Source organism: Protopterus annectens, chromosome 9.part0 (genome assembly GCF_019279795.1).
Source record: "Protopterus annectens isolate FY-2018-M chromosome 9.part0, PAN1.0, whole genome shotgun sequence".
NCBI lineage: Eukaryota > Metazoa > Chordata > Ceratodontiformes > Protopteridae > Protopterus > Protopterus annectens.
Genome location: NC_056743.1, coordinates 349,887,991 through 349,900,748, shown reverse-complemented (window position 1 = coordinate 349,900,748; position 12,758 = coordinate 349,887,991).

The window sequence follows — 12,758 nt, the reverse complement described above, 5'->3', positions numbered from 1 at the left end:
GATGCTTTTATACATGTTTCTATATCAGGAAAGTTTAATCCTCCCTGTTTCCATGGTCTGATATCATGTATTAAAGCTCTTATTAGACATAAGTTTATTTCTTTGAGTATAATCCTTTCTGGTAACAGTTGTATTACAAGAGCTATATATAGAATCTTCGGTAGTAAAACCATTTTTTTATTAACTGTAGTCGATCTTCAAATGTTAATATTATTTTGTTCCACTTTTCCATAGAGATTTTAATTGTATCTATATTATTGTAGTTTTTTAAGACTAATTCATTATTATCCTTGCATAACTCAATTCCTAGATATTTTAAGGTAGATTCTTATTTCCCTATAATGTGATTCCCCTTTGCCTGCAATTCTTTTTTTTTTTTACTTAAAAATAAAAAATTTGATTTTGATTTATTGAAATGGAGTCCTGAAGCTTTGTAAAATTTGTCAATTAAAATATCTTATTCTTCTAATGGCTCTTTTGTATTGGATAATGTTAATAATATGTCATCAGCAAAGAGCATTATTTTAGAATTGTACTGTTCATAAACATCTACTCCTTTGATTTTTGTATTGTTACGTATTGAATCTGCCAATATTTCAATAGTCAAAGCAAATAGAATTGGTGACATGGGACATCCTTGTTTAGTACCCTTTGTTATATGTATAGATTCAGAGGTGAAAGGACCTAGCTTAACATATGCTAAATTACTTGTGTGTGTGTGTATATATATATATATATATATATATATATATATATATATATATATTCTTTAGGAAATGAATAATGGATGCAGGGAATTCAAATAGCATTAGGATTTTGAATAAATAGTCCCAATTTAGGGAATCAAAGGCTTTCTCTATATCTAAGCCAATTATGAGTGTTTCTTTATTTTCTTTATTAACATAATCTATAACAGAAATTATCCTTTTAATATTGTCATGTGTGTGTCTATGATATATAAATCCAGTTTGATCATTATTTATTGTTTTGGATAGTGGCATTTTCATCCTGTTAGTTAATATTGTCATAAATATCTTATAGTCATTATTTAAGAATGATATAGGTCTATATGAGGTACAGAGGTTTGGGGATTTGTTTTCCTTTAGGATTGGAGTGATTAAGGAATAGCTCCAAGAGGGTGGTATTAAAGCTTGTGACTGAATTTCTCATAGAGTTTTATGGAAGAGGGAAAGTATCTTTGAAGAAAAAAGTTTATATATTTCCATAATTATGCCATCAATACCTGGAGCTTTATTATTTTTACCCTCTTTTACTGTATCTGTAATTTCTTTGTAGGATATGGGTGCTTGCAGATCTAGTTTTAATTTTTCTGGCATTGTTTTTATATTAGAACATTTTTCAGCTAGATTTAATTGATTGATATGTATATTTTCTGTTTGGAAATGTTCCATATAGTGATTTCTATAAACATCAAGAATGTCACCTATATCCAAGGCATTTTCCCTTTCTTTTCATGGAAGATACTTTTAATGTTATTAGCTTTTAATTTCATTTCGATTCTTATGGATAAATTATGTAGATATTTGGGAGAAGTGGCCAAGGTATTAATTTTCAGTTTTTCTAAAGCTAAACTAGTTTTGTGTTTTAATTTCATTATATTTATTGCTTAACACTTCTACTTTTTTCATCTCCAAATGATTTTGATTTTTTCAGCTTTTACTGACAAAAGTTTGAATTGTAGCTCTAACAATTCAGAATCCCATTCCCTGATTTTTTTTTTACAAAGTTAGGGTTTTACCATATATGTAAGCTTTTAATGAGTCCCATATCATTATTTTATTTATCTCTGTGATGTAATTAATATCTAAGAAGAATTGTAATTCAGATAATAGCCAGGGTTTGAACTGTTTAATTTTATTTATATATGCTGGAATTCTGGAGTAAAAGATTAATGGTTTGTACCCATTTTGAAGGTTTAGTTTCAATGAATTGTGGTCTGAAAAGGGGCATGGAGTGATTTAGAAATTAATGGTTTTAGAGTGTAAGTCATGGGCAGAAAATATTTTATCTATTCTAATTTGGGTACCAAATTAGGGTTGGAGTGGATAGGGCCTAAGGGTGTTGCCCTTACAACAACAACAACAAGCGGGTGTGAGTCTCAACAAAGGGATAATTGGCTAGGCTTACAATGACTCGCAAGGGTAGTTAACCTAGTACTAACCTATGAACTAACCTATGAACCTATAATCTGTGATCTTGATGGGAAAACAACAACGATTTATCTTCTTTAAATTTGAAAGTATCTACAAGATGAAAAAATTCTATCCACTTGTTTAAAGCTTTTGATACAGCAGATGTATGCATGAGTCTTTTTGTTTGTAGTTTCAGAGATATCAAATATACAGTTAAAATCTTCTAATATTAAGTTGCCTTTATAATTATTGGAAACGTGTTTTTTAACAGTTCTTGTTCCAATGTCTGGGAACCAGCACAGATTGGCTAGGGTCCATATTCTGATATCATATTTAACTATTTCTAATGCCATAAGGCTTTCTTTATGTTCATATGTATAAATATTTTTGGGGATAATTACATTTGTTTTCCATAAAATTATCCGTTTTTGTCTTTATCTTATAAGTGGATTGTGCCAATATCATATATGCCTTAGGATTCCATTTGTAATTACCATTTGTTTTGAAATGAGTTTCTTGAAGGAAGACAATTTGTGCTTTGTTCAATTTTAAATATTTCAGTAAATTTGATCTCTTGCTAGGATCGTTTAAGACAGTGGTTTTTAAACATAATAAAGTTAAATCCATCTTAGGTTATTTAGACTATGTACTTTTTGTTTTATTGTGACTATTAAACATTTATCTCTAATAACTATAAAGTATATGTTTGACCTTTTAAAGGAAATGATCAGTTTTATACTTTGAGTGTTTACCAATAAAGTAATGTTTTGGTCAGGCATACTAAAAATGTTTTTGTGAAATAAATTTAAATTAATAAATGTTAACAAAATTAAGATCCGAACTAGCCATGGAATGAAAATCATACCTAATCTGATGGATAAACCTAAGTCCATCAGATTATCACTCATACCTTGACAATCCAGAACATCTGAGCTCCATAAATTGAATTATCATATGGAGAATATTTGTAATAGGAATAAACATTATTTATATTATTCTGAACAGATATAGTGCTATTGAAGATTAGCCAGAATTCTAATACAATATAAATGTCTACTTACTTATTGTATAAGCAATTAATATTTACATGAAAGATAGATGACAAGCAATTCAATCATAGTAAAGTAGGACGTATCATATATAAAACCTCAGTAAAAGATTATAGCACACAGTTATTAAACATATTCACCCTTACTGATGAAGTCTTTCAAAAACTTATTACTTAATATAAATAGATGGTAATAATAATTATACCTAATGTTTATAATACAATTTATTTTAATGGATATATTAGAAGTTATATTTCATAGTTTATCAGCATTTAAGTAATCACTTTGTTGCTAACTTACTTAAAGCATCAAGTTTGTTTTATGTAAACATTTATGCAAGTTAGTGCATTTTAATTATCACTGCATCCCTCTTCCACCCATTTCATACACATAAGGATTTTCATATCTGTTGTTTCTTAGTATAAAATGAGAAAAATTATAGGTTAAAAACAACAAATTCACTTATTGTGATTAATGATTACACGTTCTCTTTCCATATTCATAAACTGCCATTTTATGGCATATACTTAAAGTTTTTAGATTTAAATGGCAACATTCTATTTTGTACAATCAGCAAAGGTTAAACTGAGTGATTATTGTCAATTTAATACTATTTGTTGAGAACATGATTGTTACATTCTGTGACATTCCTAGTTCAGGCTTCTATTGTTTCCCTTGAACAACATTGTCAGTTTGATGTAATGTAGAGAACAGTAGTTACCTTGGTAACAGCTTAAGTATTATGTATGGTCAAAATTGGTTACAAAATCACAATTCAAGTTAAAGCAATTATATGACTTGTTATGCACATTTACTTACATGAGAAAATCATCATGCTTCCCCTTGATGTTCAATATAGTGTATGTCATTTATGACAAGTTAAAACAGTAGTGTTATTATACACAAGCCCATGTTATTAAACTGAGTGTCTATTGTCAATTTAATACTATTTGTTAAGAATATGATTGTTACATTCTGTGACATTTCAAGTTCAGGCTTCTATTGTTTCTCTTGAACAACTTTGTCAGTTTGATGTCATGTATAAACATTATTTACTTTGGTAATGACTTACATGTTTTATATGGTTAAGATGGGTTACAAAAACTACAATTCAAGTTAAAGGAATTACATGACTCGTTATGCATATTTACTATTATACAAAAATCATCATGCTTCCCCTTGATGATCAATGTAGTGCATGTCATTTATGGCAAGCTAAAACAGTAGTGTTATTATACACAAGCACATGTTATTAAATCCTGTCTTTAACATCTAATTTCAGTAGACTGCTTCATCTTACATGACGATTATATATTTTATGTCTAGATTTACTAAAATCACACATTACATAACTATTGTGTGTGTGTTCTTTTTTTGGCTGTTGCTTAGTTGTTTGAGAGACCACAAGCTGTAATACTTATTCTTATTATTAGCTCCTTCCAAGCATGTTTATACAGTCCATAGACTTTAAATTATGAGATCCTTCTAGTTTATTATTTGTTATATTTCCATCCTTACATGCACACATATCAGTACTTAAAGCACAAACAACAATACCCATCCAGTTTTGCCAGGATACCATTCACTAGTTCATGTGGTGTGTTTCCAGGCTGTTCTTAAAATATCCAAACCAATATTTGTCCTGTTCCATTTTACCAGCCTGTTCCATTCAGTGGCCACTCTGCCAGTGAACTACTCAACACACCTTCCATTCCCACAGATATTTCCATGAAGGAAATCTGAGGACTCTCTAGCACATCCTGGCAACCCCAAACACCCCTAGAATCAGCTATCCCTATATGCCCAACACTTCCGAGCAAGCTCACCTCCCAGACCACTGCAAAGGCTTCTGCACAAGACCAAGTGCTCTTAGTCTTTCACAATAACTCAGACTTCCACTCTTCTGTAAGTCCTTAATGTGTTTGGACCAAATTACATTTTAAATATAAAATTGTGCTTATTATTTATTTATTTTTTTTATCAAGAATCAACTTAATGAGCTAAACAAAATGTTGGTAGACCATCGATATTTGTACATGTGGTTTTAAACAGCCCTTTTATTTTATTTATTTATATATATATATATATATATATATATATATATATATATATATATATATATACATATACACTTTTTTAAACCAAAAACATAGCTGAGAATCATCTCAGAGGCTCCTCAGAGCTGTTAAGCATTATCGTCAGTCTGTCTCCATTACCATAGCAAGCTGGGAGTGTCTGTTTCTGTTAGTGTGTCAGTGTACTGCATACCAGAGGCTCACAATGCACCTGAAGCAAAACTTCACTTCACTGCAACATCAAGCCTAAATTCCCAACCTTTCAGCAAGGCAGCAGCCAGGAAAAGAATAAAAAAAAAACTCACACCAAGCCGCCACAACAAGAGATAACATATTCTTCCAGCCTTCCCACCTCTCACTCAGCAGATGTATAAGCAAACTATTCTCTACAAAAATATCCCAAATCACAGTTTTATCCACCCCCTTCCCCTGGATCTAGGCTAAAACACCAAATGTCTCTTCCTAATGCACAAGTATCAGTAAACCTCGATCACAAGCTGCAACCCACAGGTTCCCAGAGATGAAAACGGCAACATACAATAGCTTCCAGACACAGCTGCATCCACACACACCATGTCAGGCTTAATCAAGCAGCACTCAAAGCTATGCTACCCACCATAATTGATATTGATTGTATTTAGACAGAATAATAATGACATTTGTACTAGCTGCCAAACACAGCTGCATCCATGCACACCATATCAGAATTGATCAAACTGCACCCGTAGCTGTGATATCTGCCATAATTGATATTAACTATATTTAGTTGGGTGCCGGGCTGGCAACTTCACACTGTAAAACTCCACTGCCAATCATGAGCAGACAGGTGATCCGCTGTGGTGACACCTAACTTGGAAAAGCCGAAAGAAGAAGAAGAAGAAGACAGAATAATAATGACATTTGTACTAAGAGCTTGCTACTATTATTCAACCAGGATATACATGACATTTCTAAATCATATTTTAACTGAAGAAGGCATCGAGACATTGTTTTTTTCAAAACACTCTACTGTTACTGCTATTATATATGATGTTAATTTGTTACATTTGAGTCTGAACTCTGATGAATGGTACCTTGTTGAATTAATTAATAACTTAAATTATTATAAGTAAAAACAATGAAAAATGATCAAGATAAGTATTCATTGAGTTCAAGTAGGGGAATAGAAACTTCTATGTTTGCATTATATGTTGCTTTGTTTGGCTTGTATATAATGTAAATAGTAACCCATTTTGACCTACGTTTGTTTGTGAAGAATTATTGGACTCTTTGAACATTCTGAATAAATTACTGTTTCCCAGCTCTTTAAGAAACCCTCTTTTTTTTAAATAAATAAATTAAATAAAAACAGACCACCATTTCAGTTGATACTTTGAGAGATGTAGTTGCAAGAGTTATTTTTTGGAACAGCTATCTTGGAATCAGTTTTTGTTTCTTCCTTCTAACATCAGTCCAAGGATTTGTTTCTTTTATTCTTTTAAGAGTAGGGGCCACCCATTCCATTTCTTCTGGGATAAACATTATGTTGTTGTTTTTGATGAATATAGCAGCTTCTTCCAAGTCATTAAAGGTTCTCATCTCATTGGCAAAAGTATTTTTATCTTGACTGGAAAGGCCAGCTGTGCTTTAATGTTGTTTTGTTTCAACAGTTTTATTATTTGCTAGACTTTTATCCTTTGTTCTAGTATTCTGGAAGAATAATCATTGTCAAACCTTATCAGGCTTTGATTGTATTTTAAGGATGATTTTCTCCAAGCAGATTTTAATATTAGTTCCTTGTCCAGAAATGAAAGAACTTTTATAACTATGGATCTAGGTGGAGTATTTGTTGAGTTAAAAGCAGGTTTCCTCAGTGCTCTATGCGCCTTTCAATTCCAAATGAAAGTCCCTCTTTCAAGTCTAAAAATTCAGGAATCCAGGTTAAAAATGAAATAATGTCTTCTCCTTCAGTGTCTTCAAGCAGACCAAAGATCCTTATGTTGTTTCTCCTTTCCCTGTTTTCTAAGTCATGTATTTTGGTAAGCAGCCATGTATTCTGTTTAAGCAGAAATTCTTTTTGGAATTCTTCCTCTTTGAGTCTCCCTTCAATGTAATTTAGGAAAGTCTCTATATTTGTTATTTTTGTATGATGTTGCTGTGATAGTTCCTTAAGAGTATCAGTCTGCTTTTGAGAATTTAATTTGAGGTTTTTAAGTCATTTTTAAAGCCATCCATCTTCAAAGATAGTTCCTGTAAGGTAGATGTCATCAATTGCAGTTCTTTTTTCAAAGCAGCATCTGGATGAGAATTCCTTGAGTTTTTCATATTCAGTGACTCAATATATCTCCAAGTTACTTGACAGGAAAACTTTTGTATATCTCCACCAAAATTGATATTTATGTAGTTTAATAGATTTCTAACATTTTAAACTTGAAAATAATATAATTTTCCAATATTATTATACTAGTTTATGGAGCTTTCAAAATTCACTGCTCTCAGTTGGCCATCTAGGCTCCGCCCCCACAGTGGTGTGGTTTATAAGTCTGGTTGCTTGCAATTTTAGCTCTTTTATATATAGTACAGTGTTGATATTTGTAAGAATAGCAATAATAGAGAAGGAAGGAGGTATGCTGCAGCTAAAGTAATCCTTGCTTGATCTATCAGGTAGTGTTTAGCCCTATACAGGGAGTTGAGTTTTTTTTTTTTCTTGATGAAATGAACTATGTGGTGATGAAATCTAAGGTTGTCATCTATTATGAATCCATGTAGTTAAGTTTAGCTTATGGCTTTTGTTTTTGTGTTATTACTTGAGGTAATATAAAATGTGTGTTTCTGAGTAAGGTGTTGCTTTGGAATAAATAGCATAAGATTTTTTTTGGCATCAAGCAACAAGTTAGAATGTTTTAGCCATATTTCAATGTCAGAGAAATAAGTTTGAGTGGTTTCCCGTAATTTTGTTATATATGGGGCACAGCAGATAAGGGATGAATCTTCAGTGTTTTGTATGAAATGGCAACTGTAGCAGTATGAAGTTTATCAAAATATTAAATAAAAAGAGGGTGAGTATTGACCCCTGGGGGACACCAGGGGTCATTGGTTGAAATGCTGAAAGGTTTTGTTGCCATTTAGTTGCCTGCTGACAATTGTACAAATAATTCTGAAAACAAGAGAGGGAGGGGTAAGTGAGAAGTTCAGAGAGGAGCTTTTGGTGGAACACTGTGTCAAATGCTTTGGAAAGCTCAATGAAAACTGAAGAAACAAGGCTGCCCTCATTTCTGTATTGGTTTACTATACTGGTGAAGTTGAGGAGGACAATAGTAGTACTGCAGTTGGGCCAGAGGAGGGCAGTAGTAGCACTGTGGTTTGACCTGAAATGGTGCTGGGTGTTGGAGAGGAGGTTGTGGGTTTTATTTGATTATATGTTTCATAAGCTGAGAGTGAATATATTTCTCAAGCATTTTAGAGAGGGGTGTTAGGATAGCAATAAGAATATAGTTTGTTAACTCTGTTAAAGTACCTCCTTTGCAAACTGGAATAATAGATTTTTACCAGATGGATGACACATTGTTTTTAGTTACTGACCGATTGATCAAAGTGGAGATAGGGAAGGCTAGTTCATCTGCATCTATCTTGAGGAACTCGGTGGGATGGGTACTGGTAGCTGAAGTTGCTGTTTTAAACTTGGCTAGTATTTTTTTATGATTGATGTTGGTATGTGCTGAACGTCTTGGAGACATCATCAATGACCAGCTAAAGTTTGATCTCCATACTCAGCAGTCTATTAAATAGACTCATTAAAACATGACCTGTTATACAGGCACAAAAAAATTCCTCACAAATTATTTGAGACACTCTCTTGTAAAAGTTTCCTATTTCCCACCCTACTCTATGCAGCCCCTATTCTTACACACCTCCAATCCAACCTTTTGTCCAAACTGGAACTCACCTATAGTAAAATTGCAAGATTTGCCTCTAACCATCCCTACTACTTGCATCACTGCCTAGACTAACCTGCAGTGGCTGGAATTTGAGCATCACATCCTCCTGCCCAACTTCTCATGGCTTAATCTGTACTACATGACCTGTCCTCCTGCCCTTCACTCTTCCTCCATCCATCCCTCCACTCCCAACCATGCTTCTGTAGCTGTTAACAGCATCTTCTCCAAGTTTATGCCTCCAGCAAAAATATTGGAAAACTCCTCTACAGCTACTCAGTAGCAAATGTTTGTAATAAACTACCACTTTGTGTTAGATCCATCCCTAATCCTAACTCTTAAGCACTCTAAAGGATTGCCTTTGTAAATCATGGACATGCCAATGCAATCACCCAACTTAGTCCTACCTTCTCCTTCTTGTATACTCCCCTGAATACTCCCACAGCTTCCTTCCCCCCATTTCTGCTTCTTCCTCTTTACTATACATATGGCTAGTTTTTACTCTCAGCCTCCAGCAGAATAGTCCACAATAATGACTGTGCTTTGGGATTCTCTCTTTGTATACAATGTGCATATGCATATATATATTATTATTATTTTTTTAATGTTTCTCTTTAGGATCCTTATGATCAGTTCATAGTTTTTTTTGTAACTTTTGTTTTCTATGTTGATTAAGTCACTGAAAATTTCCAGTAGGTTGTCCTTTTCTCCAAACTGTCATATTATAATTGTTACTCTATTTTGTGTTTGGTTGTGACTCGACCACCTTTCATTATCTGTCATTTTAATACTTTTCTTACTTGTATTTTTTGGAGGTTTTCTCCTGGGGTCTTTGCTGAAAAGGGGCTGCTGCCCAGTCAGACTAACCCGGTTAACAAATGTCAAATAAATAAATTTATTAAAATAAACACTAAAAGATAGTGTGCTGTGTTTGAAAACAGATGGAAGTTGGAGTGGTGAAGTGTGGGTGATTTCCAATTAGTAATAGAAATGACTGGATAAAATGAGTGTTGAACTGAATGGCAATGGACAATAAGAGCATTGTATCCCAACAAATTCTAACACTTTGCAATGATTTATTTTAAGTCCATTCTTCCAAACAACAAAGTCAAAATCTTTTAACCTTGACTGATATTATACTTCTGTCTCTCACTCGGCCTCTCACTACTGCTTAACATGTTTAAACGAAGCTATAGTTGCCTTACAGGTTCTGGTCTCCATGACCCCATCAGTCTCTCTCTCTCAACAGAGGCAAACATCTCTCTATCAAATATTCCCTTTCCATTGAAAGGGAAATGTTTTTCCTTCCAGGATTCCAAGATGGCTGCCGAGCACTGAGCACACACTTTCTGCTGCTCCTACGACAGCAGATTTCATCTGCTTAATATAACCTGCATCTGCCATCAAACATTACATCAAAGTGAAAATACTGATCAACTGACAAACAAAGAAAAGGTACAATTAACATTTTGGAATTGAACAGCATTTTTTCCTGAATTTATCCTGTGGTTACCACTACAGACTCTGACTGTATAGTTGCAGCTGCATGGTGACAGGCCTTTCTCCAAAAACTGAAACCTAAATTTGGGAGAGTAAAAGGAAAGGAGTTCTAATCGTGCACTCGTCTCAGTTAAGTATAAAAAAACAGAAACTCTGCCGAAGATGTCTACTCAGCAGGAATCTATGGAAACTTCAACATCTAAGACCAAACTATCTTCTATAGTTTACCCTGAGAAGGATATAATATCCAAAAGAGAGAAAATAATAAACTACTATAGGAATCTAACAGAGATACCTCCAAAACTAAAGGAGAACTTGCTATTACAGTGGAACACATCAAATCAGCCCTGCAACCTCTTCAAGATGATACAACATGTTTCTCAGACAAGCTTAATTCATTTGGTTCTAATCTGGATCAATTAATCACAAGACTAAACCTCACTGAAAATAAAACTGAGGAAAATGAGATGAAAATACAAGATCTACAAGTAAAGGTAAGTTCAAATGACAAAACTATATCTGAGTTACAGCAAAAAATAATAGACTTAGAAGCAAATAGTAGAAGGAATAACATTATAATATGAGGCGTCCAAGAAAAGTCTGACCAAACTCAGATACCGGCCATATTAACAGAGATCTTTGAGGCAATCACTAAGAATAAAACATTCACTAAAGACATTGTAATAGAAAGGGCTCACAGAGCATTATGCAGAACATAAGAGGAAGCTATTCCTGGACACATATATGCCAGATTACTTAATGCTGCCCATACAAATAAAATTCTTATGGCTGCAAAAAAGAAAGGCACCATTTCATTGAGAGGACATACAATTACAGTGTCTCAGGACCTGCCGCAGCCCATTAAACTCAAAGGCAAGATTTGGCTCCTTTCTGTGTGTATCTAATTAAAAACAAAACTTGTTTCCAAATGGATACCCTTCTACTCTTTCCTTCTGCCACAATGACCAGGAAATATTTAATGCAAACAGTCGACAAACAAAAAACGCTTTCCTGAGAGCTTTCAATGAACATCCTAAGTAATAGATCTGCTAAAAGAAAAGCAAACAAACCAAGTACCTGAGCTTTCTGCCTGGGTACCATTAATAAGACTCTGAGCAACCTGTTTAAAAATAAGATTTGTCCTACATAGAACCAAGTAAACCTTTTAAAATAAAGGTTCCAGCCAGAACAAATAAATAAACAAATATGGACCAAAATATAAATAGAACTATATAATTTACTAAAGAAATCAGCTCTAACTGCAAATCTACCTTCATGGAGTATATTGGGATGTTTCTTGGGCTTCCTGGCTGTACTGGATGGTGTCTCCTATTTCCAATGCGGTAAAGGACATGGGCCTGCTTGTTCCTAGTAGTAGGAGTCCCACAAGGCTTTCCTGAGGCCTTGCCTTTACACTGAGAGCCTTTTTGTGGATTTTCAGAGCTGTTGCAATGTTCCTTTACCCGGAATTCAACAGGGACATCATCGGAGGTTGGGAGGCCACCGAAAATGAAGAAATGCATTACTGGGATTGTATTGATCGCTGATTTAACTGAAATCAAGCAACCTTATCCAAAAATAGCTTTTTTCTTTATCTATTAGTCACCCTAGGACTCCAAATATGAGAAGTTCTGTGTTTTACAAAGCATTTTACATGCGTTTCCTTTTTGGACAGCACTAAACACCTACACATATGTTTAAAACAGATAGTAATAGTGCCCCCCCCAACCTATTTACTGTTCTATCCCTTTTTTATTACTCCAGGTTCATACAGATGGTTAGAGGGGAGCATAATAATTATAAAAAAAAAAAAATACTTTTAATCTTTTATTGTGCAACAGCTGCTTAGCACTGTGCTAGAAAACCCTGCATTAACTACCTCCTCCCCACACATAAACTCATCTCTCAGCGTTGACAAGTAGTGTTTCGTGTTAAGTAACTACCTTACTATAGAAGTAATTTATATTGTTGTGTGCTGACATATTAGCACCCTCACACTTGTTGTGTGCTGACATATTATCACCCTCACACTTGTTGTGTGCTGACATATTAGCACCCTCACACTCA